At 33.0% G+C, this 19,713-nt stretch overlaps 1 long non-coding RNA gene across 1 annotated transcript; it reads right to left on the bottom strand.

The window, feature by feature from the left end:
• Positions 1 to 1,934: 1,934 nt before the first annotated feature.
• Positions 1,935 to 3,641, bottom strand: LOC141702667 (uncharacterized). Its single transcript, XR_012567225.1, has 3 exons — positions 3,440 to 3,641; positions 2,814 to 2,873; positions 1,935 to 2,066 (listed from the first exon to the last, which is right to left on the bottom strand). It is a non-coding gene; the product is annotated as an uncharacterized LOC141702667 (long non-coding RNA).
• Positions 3,642 to 19,713: the final 16,072 nt, after the last annotated feature.

Raw genomic sequence — 19,713 nt, 5'->3', positions numbered from 1 at the left:
ATGCATGAACAAATGAAAACATACCATTAAAAGGACCTTGATCTGTTTACATCAAAATTACTGGATTTTCCTGTCGAAAATCAAGAAAGAAATCCAGGAGATCCTCATGATTAGATTCTCTATGCCTTAGCCCAGGGGCAGACAGTGGACTGGGCTAGGGTTGGCTCCAGTCTAGGTCAAATTTTCCAGCCCATTAATTTTTAGTATTAATTCCTGCTTGTTCTACTTTTAGCCCGGGTAAAATTCATGTAAATCTCGTTAATATGCATGTTAAGCCCCATAAAATTTTTAAGAGTCTAGCCCTGTAGAATTGTGCAGCCCATTATGCAGAAAATCACGTACGTGGTGATGGGATGTGCTGTTGCTTAAAATAAAAAGCAATCCTCCAATTAATTGCCTGCTTTTAAAAAGACATCGTCTCTTATCCATGCATCACTTTCCATTCATATCATGTAGTTTGTTTTTATTTGTATGTATCACGTTGTCCTTTTTGTGTAAATTTACATAAGGTACAAAAGTTAGTGCAAGTAGTTAATTGCGAGTGTAGAGTATCAATCTGTTATACGCAATTTAATTAAAAATCAATCTTTTAATGTGGTAATGCATTTTTTTAATAATTTAGATATATTGTTACTGATTGGAATAAGTGGCAGTCGTTACATAAAAATATTATTTTTAGTTCTTACTCATTTTTAAATATGTGTGTTAATATTGACGCGACCCAAGAACTCGATACAAACTTGACATGAATTTTACGAGTTAGCATTGGTCTTATACGGTCGGATTCGAAAATGACCCGAATAAAAAATTAAATTTTTTTTAAAATTGAAGAAATTGAGTTATATTCTATTGAAGATAGCAGAAGATATTAATCATTGCAACAAAAATTACTAAAATCCACACCAAATATCGGTGGAATTTAGCTATAACCGACCATATTCGGTGGATTTTAGTATAAATTCGACTGACGCATGTTGGTGGCTTTTAAGATGGTGAATTTTAAGTTTTGCGGTGGAATTTATATAAAATCAACCGCATGTTTGGTCGCTTTTATAAAATTTAAAATTTAAAATTCAAAATTTTGTGAAAATTTAATCTCCCGCCCTGAATAAATTACACCAAAATCGGTCGATTTTAATATAAAATGTTTCAAAAAAAAGGAAACACCCCACCCATCAACCGTACAAATGCCGGCCACCTCCGGGAAAAAATTCCGGCGACGCCAGCTCTCTATTTTATCCTCTATTTTGAGGTGATTCACGATACCTTGTTGTCTCGATGGGAGATTGGTTGTAACTACGACGTCAGTTGTGGTAGTGGTTTGGGCTTCTTGAACGACTCCGAGACTGAGACTTCGAATCCTGCTTTTTTTTTACTTCTGTATCTCGTGGAAGTGTAATGGAGCACTTATCACTACGCCATAGATGGCATATAGCAACAGTAACAAAATGTTACAACAGGCCCAAAAAAATGTTACCACAGCAAAAAAAAGCCCCAAGGTAACATAAAAACTAAGTTGCTTTTTTTCGAGTTACCTTTGACCCCTAAGGTAACATTCTTTTGCCCTGCTGCAACCTTGAATTTTGTGTTACAATAGGCTTTAAAGGTGACATCAAAGTATGTCTATAGTATCACATTATACATGTTACCTTTGCACTTAAAATTTGCAAAAAAAAAATGGGCCCCACATGTAAGGCCACTATGGGCCCCACATGTGGGTCACCAAATCATTGTAACATTTTTTCGCTACTGTAACAGTTTTATTATAAATTATATTATATTATACTAATTTGTTTGTAATATTGAGGTACCTAATGTAACATATTTCTCAAAAACAATTGACATGATTTGTTTGTAAATTGAACATGCCATAAACCTGTTTTTCATACAAGTCAACAAAATAAATAATTCAAACAACCAATAAAAGAATCTGTATGCATCTCCACGTTATTTAGCTCCAATTACGGTATTTAAGCACAGGATTATTCTTTGTTCTCCTTGAAAGAATCTATATGCATCTCCTTATTTCATCATCTCTTCCGAGTACTGGATCAAGCTTTTCAGACCTTGCCATACAAACAGTTTTGTTAGATTTTATGAAGTTAATTTATGAGATAGAGCTACCAGAGACTTTCAACGCATACAAACAAGTAATATTGATTACGAAAAATAAAAATCATGCGAGAAATCATGTGCCTAACACAATGTGTAAAACTTACTTCTTTACCATACGATAGATAATGGGAATATCTATAAACAAATTACGAAGTATATAGCAATCAAATGATAGAAATGACATGATATTCCTCTTCTTTCCATTTCTAATATCTTTGTTAGTAGCTTGAAAAATTGTTTCTGGCTTTCAATATCGTTTGGTTATATAATATTTTATATCTTTGTTTAGTAGCTTGAAAATTGTTTCTGGCTCTCAGTTTCGTTTGGTTATATAATCGCAATATATGCAAAGAACTAAAGTGTTTCTTTCCCATTTTTTGAGTTCAAATCACAGCAGAGTACCAAAAGAAGACTACAGCCACGAGAGAGCACATAAATGATAAAAAAATACACCCAACAGTGACAAAAAAAGAGTTATCAATTATCTTCTTAATTTAAATTAGACAATTTTGCAATAAGTCGTATCTTAATATAAAGAAATAAGCTCTAAGAATTCCAACTATGCAAAGGATAGGGAATTTATTAAATAACATAAGCAACCATACAAAATGCCATTAAGACAGGAAATATGTAATCATCTTTTATATAGATTTCTGTAAAACCTTTTAGAGTCTTTTACAAGTTTGAGCTTCACACACCTTGAAGATGGATTTTTCTATACTCTGCACATCAAGAAATACACTACCACCGTAAGTTGCCTGTGTATTGTATGACAAATAAAAAAATAAGTAATCATCCCATCATTCTTGGAGCAAGGTTTGAGTAGATAGTAGTAAAGGGAAATGCGATATGTTAACTGGTGAAAATACAGCAAAAGTCCTCTGGTAGCAGGGGTCTACAACCAAAATGCAGGAACCCATTTTACCTTGGAACATAACCCTTACAAAATGGAATGTTATACAGCCACATTTTATGGCTACAACATGACACGTAGACAATTAAATCTGTAAATTAGTTGTTAAATTCCACACAGATTTACAATGTAGATCACTTTTTCAAGGCCTTGAGGGACTGTCAATCTCAGTGCAAATAAGGCTAAGTAAAATTGGGGGAACTCTAAGCTTCCATAAAAAACAGATCCTTCAATTGGTTGTTAAAAAAGTATCAGGTATTAAGTTAATTAAAATTTCCAACTCTTGTGTACATTATCAAGCATGATTACTTTCAATTTAAAATTATTATAAATATTATACAAGGAACTATAGAGATCAATGTACATGTCACATGTCCAAGTTTCATATCTTCATTAGACATTAGTAAATACCTGTCCAAGAAATATAGGTTTAAATTGAAGCATTCCAGCAATGGTCAGGAGACTGTTGAATCATCTGGTACAAGAGAAGAGCTTGGAAGCACCCGATGGCCACGTAAAGCATAGAATTCAAGGAATCTTCATCGAATGGAATCCCCACCAGTGGAGACATCCTGAGACTCGGCCACTACTTCTCCAGTCATAGGTTGTATAGATGCTGAAATGACACAAAGTTTTTTGAAGATAGATACTAACAATAAAAAAGCTCCTAGAAGTAAAATGTGTAGTTAACTACGAAACCTGATTTAGTTGTGTGTTAGACTGTTTTTCATGTATTCCCATGGTAACAGAATGTCTGAGGAGAAAGCTACCTGGATCACGTAATGTTACTGTAAGTTTAATTGTAAAACCAAAGATGGCATAACCCTTATAAACTGTATGCGGGTTTGGTAATATTAGTCTGAAATATGAGATAGTAAGGTTGAACAAAAACACAATACCATAGCTATATCTGATGAGCAACAGTATCTATACTCTAGATTAGCCAATGATCAAATCTTTTATTAAATTAGGCAATTATAATGAAATAATTTAGATTCCAATGTGCGTAAAAGACGTAATTTAGCTATAATAATCTAGTAGGGAAAATGTACAAACATGTCGATGTGTTGATGATGTAAAAACAAACAAGTCTACATAAGGGCAGTTGCATATATAATTATGGAACTAATATCTAATAAATCACTTATGATTGAACAAGAATAAATTTATCTAATTTGTAAAATTTCATTGTCTTAAAACTATAACTTTTGGAATAACCAATATAAAGAGATATTGAATGTCAGCTTGTAGACTTAAGTTTCCCATGTATTTGACCTTAAAGTAGAATTAAGAATTAAGAACTGCCTAGCTCTATCCATCATTTGCTATCATATAAAGTAAAAAGAATCACAGGAACTATTATTTAGCTATAGAACTGTAAAAAAACAGTGAAGAACAACAACTATAGAACTGTTAACCAGCCATTTTTATTTAGCTGATGCAGGAGCTCATCAACTACTGTTCCAGATTCAAATCAATATATCAAGCACTTCCTAAACACAAAGCCACTGTCCGACAAACAATGCAGCACATTTGACGTTGGGATTGATGGAGCTAAATTCAGCAGTTGCCAAGGGAAAACTCTGAGCAATGCCGAAGCAAGTGTCTCCGCTTCCCACTCCAAACACTGAATCACATGTTGGAACTGATTCTTTTGCAAACCTCCATGTTAATAAAAATAAAACATTTTGTAAAAAGTGAAATTCTCAAGAGTCAAAGTAACAGAGAAATGGATCCAGATACTTACTGGTCACAACTTGCCGGCTTTCAGCAATTGTAAAGACGAGAAGAAGAGCAAGTGTAAGAACGAGAAAGGCACTTGTGTTGTCGCTTATCCTGGACATTTTACACCTTGTTCTTGAAGTCAAGAAGTACCTTGTAAGCCTGTTCTAACTATAGAATGTTCTAGAAACAATCCTCCTCCGGCACTGCCATTTGTATCAAAAAGTGACGGTTCATCCGATGCGATCAAATCGTGAAAATTTAAACAAACTTAGAGATTCTTACAAAATAAACCAAAACCATAACATACACACAAAATCAGAGATTGAGTGAGAGAGGGAGAGAGGTAGTATATACAAGTACACACAAAATCAGAGAGAGAGATAGTTAGTACCTTAATGTATAACTGTAAGGTGATTTGACCCCAATTCCAAATTTAAAACCCCCAATTCCAATTAAAAACCCTAACTCAAATTTGTGTGATATTACCAAAATAAAATCCTAGCTCCTATTAAACTAATCTAGTTCAATTGAAAGATGTGAGCGCTACTGGGAGAGCGACTGTGAGAGAGAAGTTTTGCCATTGAAATTTTGATTTTGTTGAAATTTTACCCGCGTTACTCTTCTCCAAATAATTTGAGAGCCCGCCTAATTGAGAGCCCAACAGGAGTCTAAAAATCTGCTCATAATTTCATTTTTTATAATTTTTTAATAAACTTTTAAGTTTAAGTAGTGCTCAAAATTTTTATTAATAAAAAATTATCAGTTACTAATTAGTACAGTTTATAAAATGAACAAAAAAATATTTTATCAGTCCTAGCTAAAATTAATATTATTGCTTAATTATATTATCAAAATTGATTATTTTCAAGTCAAATATTTATTTATTTTTAATTATTTGTCAAATTTTATTTTTAGCCATTAACACTCTATTGTAACATAAATTTTCACATGTTACCATATGTAACACTTTGATACTATAGTAACATGTTATAAAGACTATGGTAACATCAAAAATACTATGTTGCAGTAGGCTAAGATTAGCATACCTAAGGTAATATAATTTTGTAACACGTGTGATTAAACCATTGCGATAGCCATCTATGGGGTAGTGTATTGAAAGAGCATTGCCTTATTGACAGCACTCCAGTTGGGGATTTCTCATTACCCCATCCAGCAATAAAATTATCTTATATGCCCACCACTCAAGACTGCAAAGAAGCATTCGTTGAAAAACATAAGGGCAAATTTTTGTGTAATCAAACAATGAACCTAAAATCCAAAATTTACTGACAGTATAATTAAAACTTTAGGCTAATTTTAGGAAATTACTTTATTAAAATCAGTAGTGCTCAAGCACAACGTACATTGCAAATTTAGGAAACATGGTACCAGAATGTATCAAAGCATAATGATATAATAAATTATGCAAGGAATTATAGTTGAACAATGAAAAAAAATAATTACTTCTACATAAGTGTAGGATTTATAATTACCAAACCATGAGAGCAGATGGGATATGGGGGAGGGATCAGTGAAAGAGGGGAACATGGGAGGGGGAGGGGGTGGTGGGTGGGACGAGGTGGGGGATTTTAAAGTAAAAAAATATTATTTTTTTTATTTTCTTTAAACATTGTTAAAAAAATATTGTTAAAATAATTCTTATGAGACTTTTCTTTTTAATTTTAATCAAAAAATTTAAAATATGCAATTCATGTTACTCTCTATATAATTTTTTAATTGTTTAAAATATTTAAATATGGGTAAATTAAATTATTTTAAATTTATTGTTAACGTAATGAATTTAATAAAAAATTGAATAACCCTACTTCATTTCCAGTTATTTTGAATAGTTCTCGTTTTTTATAGTTCTCATTCTATAATTATTTTTTTAAATTCAACCGCTAGCGATTGTTTTTATTAAAATATTAATGTTTTTTGGTAGTTAATTTAAAAATGACCGGATGGTCACTTTTGTTTTCTAATTGCAGTCTTCATTTTGGCGCAATTTTCCCACCAAATCTTGAAATCTTAAAATCGACCGCTGAAAAATAGGCGGTTGCTTTTGTTAATAAAAGCTACCGACTAAAAGCCACCGTTAATAAAATCCACTGAATAAAATCGACCACTAACAAAATCCACCGATATCGATCGCTTTTAAGCGCGGTTTTTGGTCAACTGATTTTGACTTTAAAAGACACCATTTTTGGTGGAATTTATAGTTGGTCGCTTTTGTTTGTTCGCTTTTACTCTTTTTTCTTGTAGTGAATTCAGATTAAGTAATTGACAAATTTTATGCTTAAAAAATCATCGAGTACAACTTAAATGATGTGAATATTTTTTTTAATTATAAATTGTATCATTATTATGGATTCTTGCGTATGTTGGAATTCAAGTTATTGGTATAGTTGAACTTTGATTTAACATGTACTTAGTTTACTCACTTATCTTTCTATTTAATTTGTAATTTTGTTTTACTCCAGCCCCGTTAGATTTAGAATTCTGAGTCCGCCCTGACTTAGACGCTGAATAATGAAGTTTTTACAAAGTTGATCTAGCCAACCATAAGCAGACTTAGCATCTTTCCTTATGCCTTGTAGATCGAATTTTTTGACCCAAGGAAAATAATCAGCAAAATTTTATGACCCAGGGAAAATAAATGAGAGTTGTGATTCAGTTGATATGGATAGCCAGGCAAGAGGATTAGAAACCTGAAGACCCGAGATATTACAAGAGTAGAACTGATTGGCCAGAAGAAGACTTTGATGGTTAACAACATTCTCCTTGATCTTTCAATTGCTAATATGATGCATGCTCAAAACATGTCCAGAATCATATTGTATGTTAAGAACAAGGTTCATGGTGGTTGCATTTTTCATCTATACTAAGCAGAGGTCTTTTAAACAAAAGTGCCTACAACATTAGAGACATTGGTACATGCATGAAAAATGAAAACATACCATTAAAAGGACCTTGATCTCTTTTACATCAAAATTGACTCGATTTTCCTGTCGAAAATCTAGAAAGGAATCCAAGAGATCCCCATGAGGTGGAAGATTAGATTCTCTATGCCTTAACCGCTGAACAATGAACTTTTTATAAAGTTGATCTAGCCAACCATAAGCAGACTTAGCATCCTTCCTTAAGCCTTGCAGAACGATTTTTTTGACCAAAGAAAAATAATCAGCTAAATTTATGACAAGGAAAATAAATGAGAGTTGTGATTCAGTTGATATGGATAGCCAGGCAAGAGGAGTAGAAAACCGAAGACCACAGATATTACAAGAGTAGAAATGATTGGCTAAAACAAGACTTTGATGGTTAACAACGGTCTCTTTGATCCTTCAGTTGCTAATTTGATACATGCTCAAAACATGTCCAAAGTCATATTTTATGTCAAGAACATGGTTCATGGTGGTTGCATTTTTCTGCTATACTAAGCAGAGGTCATTTAAACAAACGTGCCTACAATACTGGAGTCATTGGTACATGCATCAAATGTACTTTTTCACCATCAAGGTATCAGAAATGTACATTTTAACCCTTATAACGGTACAACTCGAAAGTCAAATATCTTTTTTATCCCTTTGATTTTTTACTGTCATAGTAAAAAAGGTCAAAGGGTATGAAAATTCATACATTGGGGATCAAAGGATACGCTCACAGAGTTCTGTTGTTTATGTGTACAAACACATATATACTTTACGGGTCAAAAGGTAAATAAGCTTTTATTTAAGTCTTGTTTTTCTTTAGTTAGATTAGTGTCTTATTTAGTTGCCGTTTGTGACAAGTCCATCAGACTCTCCAGTTCATGGTTTCTATAGTCTACACGATCTCCTACTCTTTTTTCTCATTTAAGTTGTCTCTTGTGTTGAATATGTTGATTAAAGTTTGGTTCTAGTCTATTGGGTTTGAAGGAGTAGTAGGCCCATCAAAATTGTATGGGCTTGGCCTTCTTTTGTCTAATATCATTATTAGCTTACCAAAAATTATAAAAGTAAATTATTGGAATTAGATATTAGAGGGGGGTATACATTTAAATAATATATTATCTATAGAGTTCTATGGAGTCCACCTTTTTCGGAGTCCTCGGAGTCCATCTACGTTCTGCAAATAAAATATATGTAAAACGTGTTATTTTGCGAAACATGTTACACAAATAGCATAATTTCAACAAAATCATGCAAATCTCATATATTTACAGTACAATATGTATGTTCTACAATATGTTCTGCAACATGAACATTTATGTTCTGCAAACTAAACATATTTTGTAGAATAATATATTTTTGCAATGTTCTGCTTGTAAAATGTATGCAATCTACAAGATTTTTAATAGAACAGTGATGTTTGTCGAAAAATAAAATGTTTTGCAATATTTTAAGCTATATTTTACTTGCAAAACATATATGGACTCCGATGACTCCAATTAAAAGGTGGACTCCATAGAACTTTAATCATATATTATATTTTTTAATATTGGTGTTTTTTTCATATTATGTGACAACTAATTTATTATTTGGGTTTACCAACAAATAATAGTTAAATTTTATTAGTGTTTTGAAAGAAGGAATTACTTAAATATGATGTGTGAAGAGAGTATAGGTGTGTAAAGAATGTAAACATACTGGATTGGTACCTGAAATCACGATTTTCGGAAATACTGGTACTAGAAGCGCATGATGGAAACACGGAACCAGGTATCCTATATATGTTGGAGTCTATCAAGATGAGGTTGGCATGTGGCTGGGTACCGTTTCGTGTGGGACCTAGTGATATGAGTAGGTGAGCCATGATTAGGAATAGTACCCGTACTCACAAATAATGATTGTGGAAATATCTTGGGATGACGTACAAGACTTCGAGAAGTCCATGGCCACGTGAAGTCCATGGCCACATGAAGTCAGCTGGTCTTTCTTGGATCTGGACTCATTACTTTATTGAATTTTCGAGTAATAATTGGGCTAAGTTTTAATATAGCCTATGAAATATACCTTAACAAAATAATCATGAAGTGCATTCTGAAAGTCCTAATGGAAGTTGAAGAGTCGGCACTTTTTTCATGAAGCTAGCCGTTATATGCTTAACAATTGTTTAAGATGGTAGGCATTTCTTTTGGTAGTAGCCAAGTTCTTCAGAACTTGTCCATTAACAATGTTATTTTGACAAAGGTGTGAAACCAATGTTTATCGGTAAGCTTATTACTTTATCTTGTCAAAGAAAACCCTAATATTAATTCCTTTCATTAACCATTGATCTTACTAAATGTTATATTTGGAGATGCTAAGTGACTATGAACTATGCTAAATCAGATATTAGACAAGCTCAAATCTTTAGAATGCTCTCAAGAACTCGTTCACTATAGTTATCACGGTGTTGATATCTTCTCGGTTTACCTAAGTTTCATATCAAAATATGATTTTCATGACTATAATTCCCTTATAAGTTGATGATAGGATTAATTATGGAATTAGCTTGAATATGTTATAGCATCTCCAATATACTTTTTATTTAGGGTCTTAGCTTAAAATAAACAATATGAGTGAAAATGCAACTCCAACTGGTTCTTAGTGACTCCATAAATCCCTAAGCGTCTCCCTTCCTTCTTTATTTTGAAGAGTCACAACTCACTCTTAATGTATATTTTATAATAAACTAATCTTTTCACTTTCATTCTCTCTCCTTTTTTTTGTCCTTTTATAACTTGTATGTTTTTTATAAAATATAGATAAAGAGTTGGTATAAAGATTATTCTTAGACATGAACCTTTTTTATCTTACTAAGAGCCATCTTTTTATAATCTTATAAAGAGTATCTAAGAGTCGGTTGGAGATATTCTTAGGATTTAATCTAACTATAGGTTCACGGTGTATTTTTTTAGATGAAATAAGTCAATGTGGTACCAGCATATTAGTAACAATAGATTAGTACCGTGAAAGTAGTAGCAATTAAGAGTAGTACTAGAGAAATAATAAGAAGGGGCCCCTGGATTTTTGCTGCCACTTTGCACTTAGTTATATTTAGGTCCCATTCTTGATGTGGCCTAAGAAGCTCTCTATATACTTCATACATACAAAATCGAGTTTACACTCATAAAAAATTTCTTTCTTATTTATTCGTTTACATATTTCTAACATTTTTGTAACGAAACCACAACTTCTTGACCACAAAAATACACTTGTAATGAAGAAAATGGAGTCTAGGAAAAATTATGAAGGTTCCTTTAGTTTCATCTATCCAATGCTTGCTAAGACTAATTGTACGACATGTGCTATAAAGAAGAAAACTATTTATACAAGCACATGGAGTGTGGGAAGCAATAGAATTTAAGAATGTCAAGGCTGTTCTGGAGGAGAAGATTGACAAAGGAGCGTTGACTATTATTACAAGGGAAATCCAGAGGATTTGATGTTGACACTTAGCCCCTGTTTGGTGGAAGAAAATAGAGGGGAGGGGAGGGTTTTTAAAATAAAAATATGTTTGGTTCATATTTTTAGAGGGGAGGGGAGGGAAATGAAAGGGCCTAAAATCCCTTATGGGTCTTATTTTGTTTCCTCCCAATTTGGAGTTTTTTTGGAGGGGAGAAATTTTATTGACAAAAATAACCTTACACCTTTTCAATACTTGTATATATCATAAATCATCAATCCATTATCACCTCTCACCTATTCATCTCCCGTGCCTTCTACTTCTCGTTTCCAGGTAACAAATCAAGTGTCTATTCTGCATATTTACTTTCTATTTCAAATCTATCTATTTTTATCTTGCTGTGATGTGCCAATTCATTGCGATTAACTTCATTGTTTATTATATGTGATTAGTTCCATCTTTTATTATGAACAATCCATTGTCGATATGAGTTTTTTAGTACTATCATAAATTGTTCTATTATTGTGTTATGAACTTATATAGATTTTTGTCATAATAGATGGATTTTGAAGATTGGAAATTAACAGTCACTAGATGGTCTGATTTGCGCCGAAGAGCTATAATTCAAATCATATGCTTTGTTGCTTATTGTCTTGTCTTACGTAAATCTCGTAAAAGAAAAATTAGTTATAGTATGAGCTCTGAGAGAGAAAGAGTGCGAGAAGAAATATTGGCTAGAATTAGTAATAGCGAAACAAGCAGAAACATATTAAGAATGGGTCCCCAAACCTTCTTGACATTATGTGATATGTTGGAAAGGGAGGGTGGCTTACAACCCACAAGATGGTCTAGTGTAGAAGAACAGGTTGCCAAATCAATTTACATATTAACACATAATGCTAAAAATCGTGAAGTAAATTTTTGGTTCCGTCGTTCCGGTGAGACAATTAGTCGTCATCTTCATCAAGTGTTAAGAGCTCTCCTCAATTTGGAAGCAAAATTTCTCGTACAACCTGATGGCTCTACAATTTCCCGTGAAATTTATGAAAATGGCAGATTTTACCCATATTTTAAGGTAACATTTCATCATTAAATTAAAATTTATTTAAATATTTAAATAATAAACTAAACTATTTTTATATAATATACTGTATCAGGATTGCGTCGGTGCAATAGACGGCACACATATACGTGTCAAAGTATCTCCTAGAGATGCTCCCGTTATCGTGGTAGGAAAGATTATCCAACCCAAAATATTTTAGCAGCATGTACATTTGATTTAAAGTCACCTATGTATTCCCTGGATGGGAAGGCACAGCTTCAGACTCTAGAATTATAAAGAATGCATTAAGACGAGAAAATAATCTTAAAATTCCTCAAGGTAAAACCAATAATTAATACATTAAATTTATAATTTACTTGATTTTGAAACTATCAAATTGATTGTTCATATTATTTATAGGCAAGTATTACCTTGTTGATGCTGGTTTCATGTTGACAAGTGGGCTTATTACCCCTTATAGAGGAGTTCGCTATCACTTGAAAGAATATTCTGCAAGAAATCCTCCACAAAATCCTAAAGAATTGTTTAATCTTCGACACGCGTCATTACGCAATGCAATTGAAAGAGCCTTTGGTGTCCTGAAAAAAAGATTGAGATTTTATCTAGTTCAACGGAGGCAAATTATAGTCATAGAGCTCAAAAACTCATTATCATTGCATGTTGCATTTTACATAATTACTTAATGAGCACAGACCCAGATGAAGAACTTATAGCTGAAGTAGATGCTGAGCTTGCTAATCAGAATGTTTCACATGATAATTATCGAGCTACAAGAAGTGATAATGAGGAGGCTGTTCAAGGAGAGCTTATTAGAGATAATTTAGCAACTCAAATGTGGACAGATTATCAAAATGATATTTTGAGCTAAACTAATCATATTTATACTTGTGTTCTTTATTATAATGTTGTGTGATTATATTAATTGTGTTCATGATCTGTGTTTATTAATTGTGTCATGTTATAAATGATATAAATTACAGTATGGCACCCAAAAAGCAGTCATTGAATAACGGTGCAAAAGAAGTGTTGACTTGGACTAGACCTATGGATGATGCCCTTGTCAATGCTTTCATGCACGAGTTTGAACAAGGTAACAAAGTAAATGGTACTTTCACCCCCAAAGCATATGAAAACATAGTAAATGAATTGAGTGCACTGCTTGGGAGGAAAATTGATAAGGACAAGGTTAAAAATCGTTGGAAAACATTAAAGACCAAGTTTTCTGAATTTTATGATATTTTTAAAAATGGTATGAGTGGATTTGCCTGGAACCCAAGTACTCAATTATGGGATGCTGAGCCAGAAGTTTGGAATTCTCTGATTGAGGTAACAATTGTAAATTTATATAATATATACAAATATGCTACAATAGTCGACTAACTTTTATAAAATTTATATTATTTCCAGTCAAAACCTAAAGCAGCATATTGTAGAAATACTCCAATTCCAAACTATGAGAAGATGGTGATACTTTATGGAAATGATCGAGCTACTGGAGAGGAAGCTGAAACTGCATCCGAAATGAGAAAGCGAGCACATTCATCAACTGAATTTGAATTTGTTGACTCTATTAATGATCTTGATGATCGTATACAGAGGAATGACGTGATATTGGAGAACTTTGATGATTTTTCTTTTGATGGTACTGATAATTTTTCTACTCAGAGTATGCCGCCTCAAGATCCTTCACCTATAGCAAGCTCTGGCAGTAAAAGAAAGAAAGAAATCAAAAGTTGTTGCTAGTAAAGAGAAATATGATGAAATACTTGAAATTAAAGGAGCAATGCAGGAGGTTGCAGAAGCATTAAAAGATGGAACTGCCGCAATAAGAGAAGGAAATGCTATAATGAAAGAACATCACAATTTAAAACTACCTCCACTTTCTGGCGAAGAAGTTTGGAAGTTAATTAAAGAATGTGGTTGTGATGCAAATTTATTGCCTATGATCTTCTTCTCTTTGATGCAAGATATTGATAAAATTAGAACAATTCTTCAGTGTCCAGTTGAAGCATGCAAGGATGTGATCATGCATATGGTGCTTGGGTCCTCAAATCCCCCTTCCAGTTGATGCCTTGATTAGATAATTGAACTAAGAAAACTTTATGATTATGTTGTCAAATTTCCAGTACTCGAATTTGAGCAATTTTTCCTCTTAAATATGCTAAGTATAAGGTATGAAATCAATGGATTCTTTTGTAGACACCTGATATCATTCATCATTAACAGACCCATTATTTTTGGTTTTTGGTTTTAGATGTCTATTTACACATATAGCGGCTTACAGATTGTAGTTTACTATAAACCTTAACATGAAGTACATTTACAATATGAATTATTGGTGCATGTTGTTGCATATGCAGAAAGTCAGGAATGGAACTCTGAAGTGCATATAAAGGACTTTCATGTAATTTTAATTATAAACCCCTCCCTTCCCCTCCTGTACCAAACATAAAAATGAGTTAATTCCCCTCCCCTCCCTTCCTTCAACCAAACAGAATTAATACTATATCCCTCCCCTCCCCTTCCCTCCCCTCTGTTAAAATCCCTCCCCTTCCCTCCCCTCCGTTGAACCAAACATAGCGTTACTGAAAAGAAAACAGTTAAGTAGGCGTGAGAGGCTATCAGGACATTGTGCCTAGGCACACAAAAGGTGAAGAAGGTAAATATACAAACACTGAAAGGAGAATTTATGTCACTATACATGAAGGAAACAATGCAACTTGATGAATTTCGTATGAAGCTGAATGGCTTGATTACAAATATCTGGGCTTTAGGAGAGAAAATTGAGCAGACTTACATGGTGAAAAAATTATTTTGAGCAGTTCCTTTATAACTTTCTAAGAATTGCTTCATCCATTGAACTATTTTTTAACTTGGAGGAGCTGTCAGTGGAAGAAGTGATTGGGTCTTTGAAAACTCATGAGGAGACAATTCAGGGACAGATAATAGTCCACAAGGGATATATTTTACTGATAGAGGATGTGTGGAGAAAACAGGAGCAAGCGGATGGGTAGCTCTTTCTTACTAGAGATGAATGGATAAAGATATCATTCAAGGAAGGATATCGGAGGAGTTATGAAAGTCATTGAAAAGATGGTGGACGTGGAGGATGTGACCAAAGTAGACCGAGGTTCTTAACTGTGGAGCATACAAATACAATGTCGATGAGTGCTAAAAACCATGACGAGATAAAGAGAGTAAGTTCGTGGTGAATTTGACCCAAATCTGACTTGGATGGTATAATTCTGACTTTATTCTTAATTTTTTATTTTTATATTTTGTCCAGTTTACTGTTGTGTAAAGATGTATAAGATGTAATTCTAAATTTTGTTTTTAGGAAATTCATGAGGCACGAAATGAAAGGGTTTTGCACATAAAGTGTCATCACTGGTTGTCCAAGAATGGTTATATTGGTCTAAAAGAAGTTGAAGTAAGAATAAAGTGTGACCGAAGTAGACCGAGGTTTTTAAACGTGGAGCATAGAAATACTATATCGATGAGTGCTAAAACCCACGATGAGATAAAGAGAGTAAGTTCTAGGTGAATTTGACCCAAATCTGACTTGGATGGTATAATTCTGACTTTATTGTTAATTTTTTATTTTTATATTTTTTCCACTCTACTGTTGTGCAAAGATGTATACGATTTAACTCTAAAATTTTGTTTTTAGGCAATTCATGAGGCACGAAATGAAAGGGTTTTGCACAGAAAGTATCATCGAAGAATGGTTATATTGGTCCAAAAGAAGTTGAAGTAAGAATAAAGTCAATACATGAATATTCTAAGCATAATTTTCATTAATTTTTATTTTTATTTCATTTTGAATAGATCAAGAAATGAAGGTTGGAGCTAGGAGTACAACCTAATACTGCACTCTTTTTGAAAAAGGTGCGCAAGTGAAAAAATGGCAAAGAGGTCGGTGAAGACTGGGCTGATGTATGCGATAAAATTGTAAGTCTTCTGTACGATTACATTTGCATACTAGTTGGAATAATAATTTGTATCCTTATTACATTATCTAATTTTTTTTGTTCTTATTTATTGCTAGGACATCAATTATACTAAATATAACTGATTGAAGTGACATTATTTCACTAATAAATGAAAAAATGATGTAAATTTTCGGAAATTAAATATATAATTTGCATGATGTAGTTATATATATCACACAAATGAAATATATTAATATAACATAGAGAGAAATGTCTGAATGCCTGATAAACATATAAATATTAGCAAATATCGGACTGACTTTTTAGAACGATGGAATATGTTATGCAAAATTCAAAATTTAAAGAATAATGTATGCAACAAAATCATTTCAATTTCCACCACAGCAGATTCTATTGCATAATTTATATTGGAAATCAAGTGTAGTTATTTTTATTTTATGTCAATCCGACGTTTTGTTGAAAAAGTAATAAAATGGGTAAACTACAATTTGATGGAGGTGAAGATTTTCTCAATACAACTTTGGAGAGTCGTGAGCATTTTGGAAGAGTTCGGGTTGTTGAAGGGTACATAACTATGAAATAGTACTTTAAGTTGCAATGGGAGAAAAATATTTGAATCACAAAGAAAGAGTTGATGGAAATAAATAAACAAAGATATGACAATGCCGAGAAAAAGACGCGGGCTGTTGAGGAAGATATTGCTCAGTTGAAGGCAATGTTTGCTTCAGTAGTTCCTCTTCACTCCCCAATGTAGTCTGAAAAGGAAACTCACCGGCCAGTAAAAGGAATTGCACTTGATGCTAATGATGATGAAGAATGTGTTCTTATAGTTCCTCAACCTAGTCATGCACCTCTATGCATTTTGGTAAATTTACCGGAAGTTAGTATTTTAATTTTATTAAATTATTTCTTGAATAATTTGGTCATTTTATGTATTATAGGGACAAAGATCGTGTGAGTTATCCGTCGAGAGGATAAAAAACAAAGTTGCATTTGGTATGATATATTCTAGGGAGGATACAGAACATGTAAATAGAATTGATATTCCACTTGGTCGTAAGTGTGTCTCTTTCGATGGCCTCAATAAAACAGATGCCTTACTTCTTGTGCCCATGCGTGGTAAAATGGTGAGAGTCTGTAATGCACTTGACTCTTTTAAAGCATTTCTTGAGGAATTAATTAGCTACACAACTAAAAAGGTACGAGGATAATTTAATATAATGTCTGAATTTTGAAATTAAAATATGCATGTGATATAAGAAATTAATATGTGTTTCCATTTTTAAGGTGTAATTAACTACAGATTAAAAAAAAATGATAGGTCACAGCTTGCAGAAAAAGGCCAGAATGGTCAATTACAGGAAATGAAGTCGCAATTCATTTAAGCAAAGCCCGGTATAAAAGTTCCAAAAGGCTTTACCTTATTGTATAAATATTCGAAAACCTGGAACAAAATTATTGGGCTTTCAATATAGATTGTATTCGATAAAGATGTGTTTTGATATGATAAGACAATTTACTAGGACACGCTGTAATTGCATCTTACAAGGCGTTAGTTTCATTTTCCTTTTTTCGATATGACATGATTAAGTATTAATTTTGGTAATTTTCTAGCTGTCTCTAGTTTTAATATTAGCACCATTTTGGTAGGCACCTGTATAGTGAGATCTTTGAACAACCAATTTGATGGAGATATTTGCCTTTATTGATCCAAGATCCGCTTATTACTTAAATGCTGATTTTGAAAAGTACATTACTAACCGAAATTAAAGAGGGTAACCCAAACCGATTGTTCTTTTTGTCACACAATTAGAATTAAGTTGTTCTTAAATATTACCGAAATTAAAAACCTAAATAGTACAAATATTCTACGAACTGTTTTTTATGATAACAATATTTATTAGATTTTGTCTATTAACATAGTTTCCACATCTTGAAAAAACATTATCAAGGTAATTTTTTTAGAATGTAACAAACCAAATTCACTTATACGAGTGCCAGCCCCTATAGAGGAAAGTGAAGTTATTTACCCTAAAATTTTTGGAAAACTGTTAATTATGAACTTGTGTACATTGTATATGTAGGGAAATAAAAATTTTAATTCTGGTAGGGGAACAAGCAAGTCAAAGCAAAGTTTCTCAGTACAGGTACTTTTACACTTCATTATTTCAGTACATATATAATTATAGTCAATAAGTAGTTTAATTGAGATGTAATTTCAATTTTTGGAATAGGTATCTCCGAAACAACGTGGTGGCCATGAATCCGCTTACGTAGTCATGCACTAAATGAAAGAAATCACCAGTGATACAAGATTTAGTTTTCCTACCAATGTATGCATTGGTATTTTGATATATATATATATCGGGTTACAATTTAATTATAAAGGCCCCCTTATCAATTTTGATGAGTTGTGGTTGCTTAAATTTTATTTGGGCTGGCCCAGAATCGAGCTTGTTATAGGGAGACACATCTTGATGAATTACATATTGAGGCTCTCCAGTTCATCCAAGAGCAAATTATGGACAAGTTTTCTACTGTTTAAACAATTTGGTATGCGAGCTAAGCTATGTAGTAATTGTTAACACATGTAGATATTTAGTTCTTGCTTTTGTGGATTAATTTGGTAGAATGATAAGTGGTTTGTAAATGCTTAGTTATTTATAAGTTTGTTATGGGGATAGTTGATGGTGATGAATCTTTGTAGTTGGTTTTGTGATTTGGTTATGAAAGATTGTGTTGTTGGTTTTGAGGATTGATGAAGATGTTTGCTTGAATGATAATTAGGTTGATGTAGTTTGTCAATAGTGCAAATATTATTATATGGTTAGCTTTTACAAATACAAGTTTTTAAATTTTGATTGTGCATGAAAAAATATTTTTTTCAACTAAACTTTATGAAATAATGCCACCCCCTTTAACCCTCAGCCCGCACTTGTTTTTTTTCCAGCTCCATCCCCCCTCTCTCTCCCCCCATCTTCTTCCTTGACTACAGCCCCCACGACACCGCCACCAGAGGCAGCCGCCCGGCCACCGTCAGGTCATACTCCGGCGAGCCCCTTACTCGACAACTCTTTTCCGATTCACACTCATCTCCCCCCGATCTATCACCTAGTCATTTTTATTTTGTCAAACTCGAGTCTAAATTAATATTCCGGCTAACTCCCTCTTTTATTATTCTCTATTATATGCTTCATATGTGGTGGTGTAAACTCATGAGAATAATAAGGGTGTTTTGGTTACAGATATATCTTAAAATTTTTGTTCCAAGAGGGTGGATGTTAGTAAGTTTGGGATTATTTACGGGGGTGTTCAGAAGAATGTGGATCCTTCAGGTGTAACGATTGTCATTATTAGGAAGAATTTGATCGGGAATGTGCAAGGGTCGGCTCTGGCGATGTTAGATTATATACGCCTCTGTGTTATGGGATTTATATGTGTGAGCTTGTGTTTGAGGATTTGTTGGCTAATGGGGGTTATGGGAAGTTGAGTTTATTAAGGAAGCGGCTAAGATGAAGATGGTGCAACTTTAATTTCCTATATTATGGAAATTTTCCAGTTTTCGGCCATTTTTTTAA

Source organism: Apium graveolens, unplaced genomic scaffold, assembly GCF_009905375.1.
Source record: "Apium graveolens cultivar Ventura unplaced genomic scaffold, ASM990537v1 ctg5466, whole genome shotgun sequence".
Classification (NCBI taxonomy): Eukaryota; Viridiplantae; Streptophyta; class Magnoliopsida; order Apiales; family Apiaceae; genus Apium; species Apium graveolens.
The sequence above is the reverse complement of the archived record's forward strand: the minus strand, read 5'-3'. Positions and strand labels throughout refer to the sequence as shown.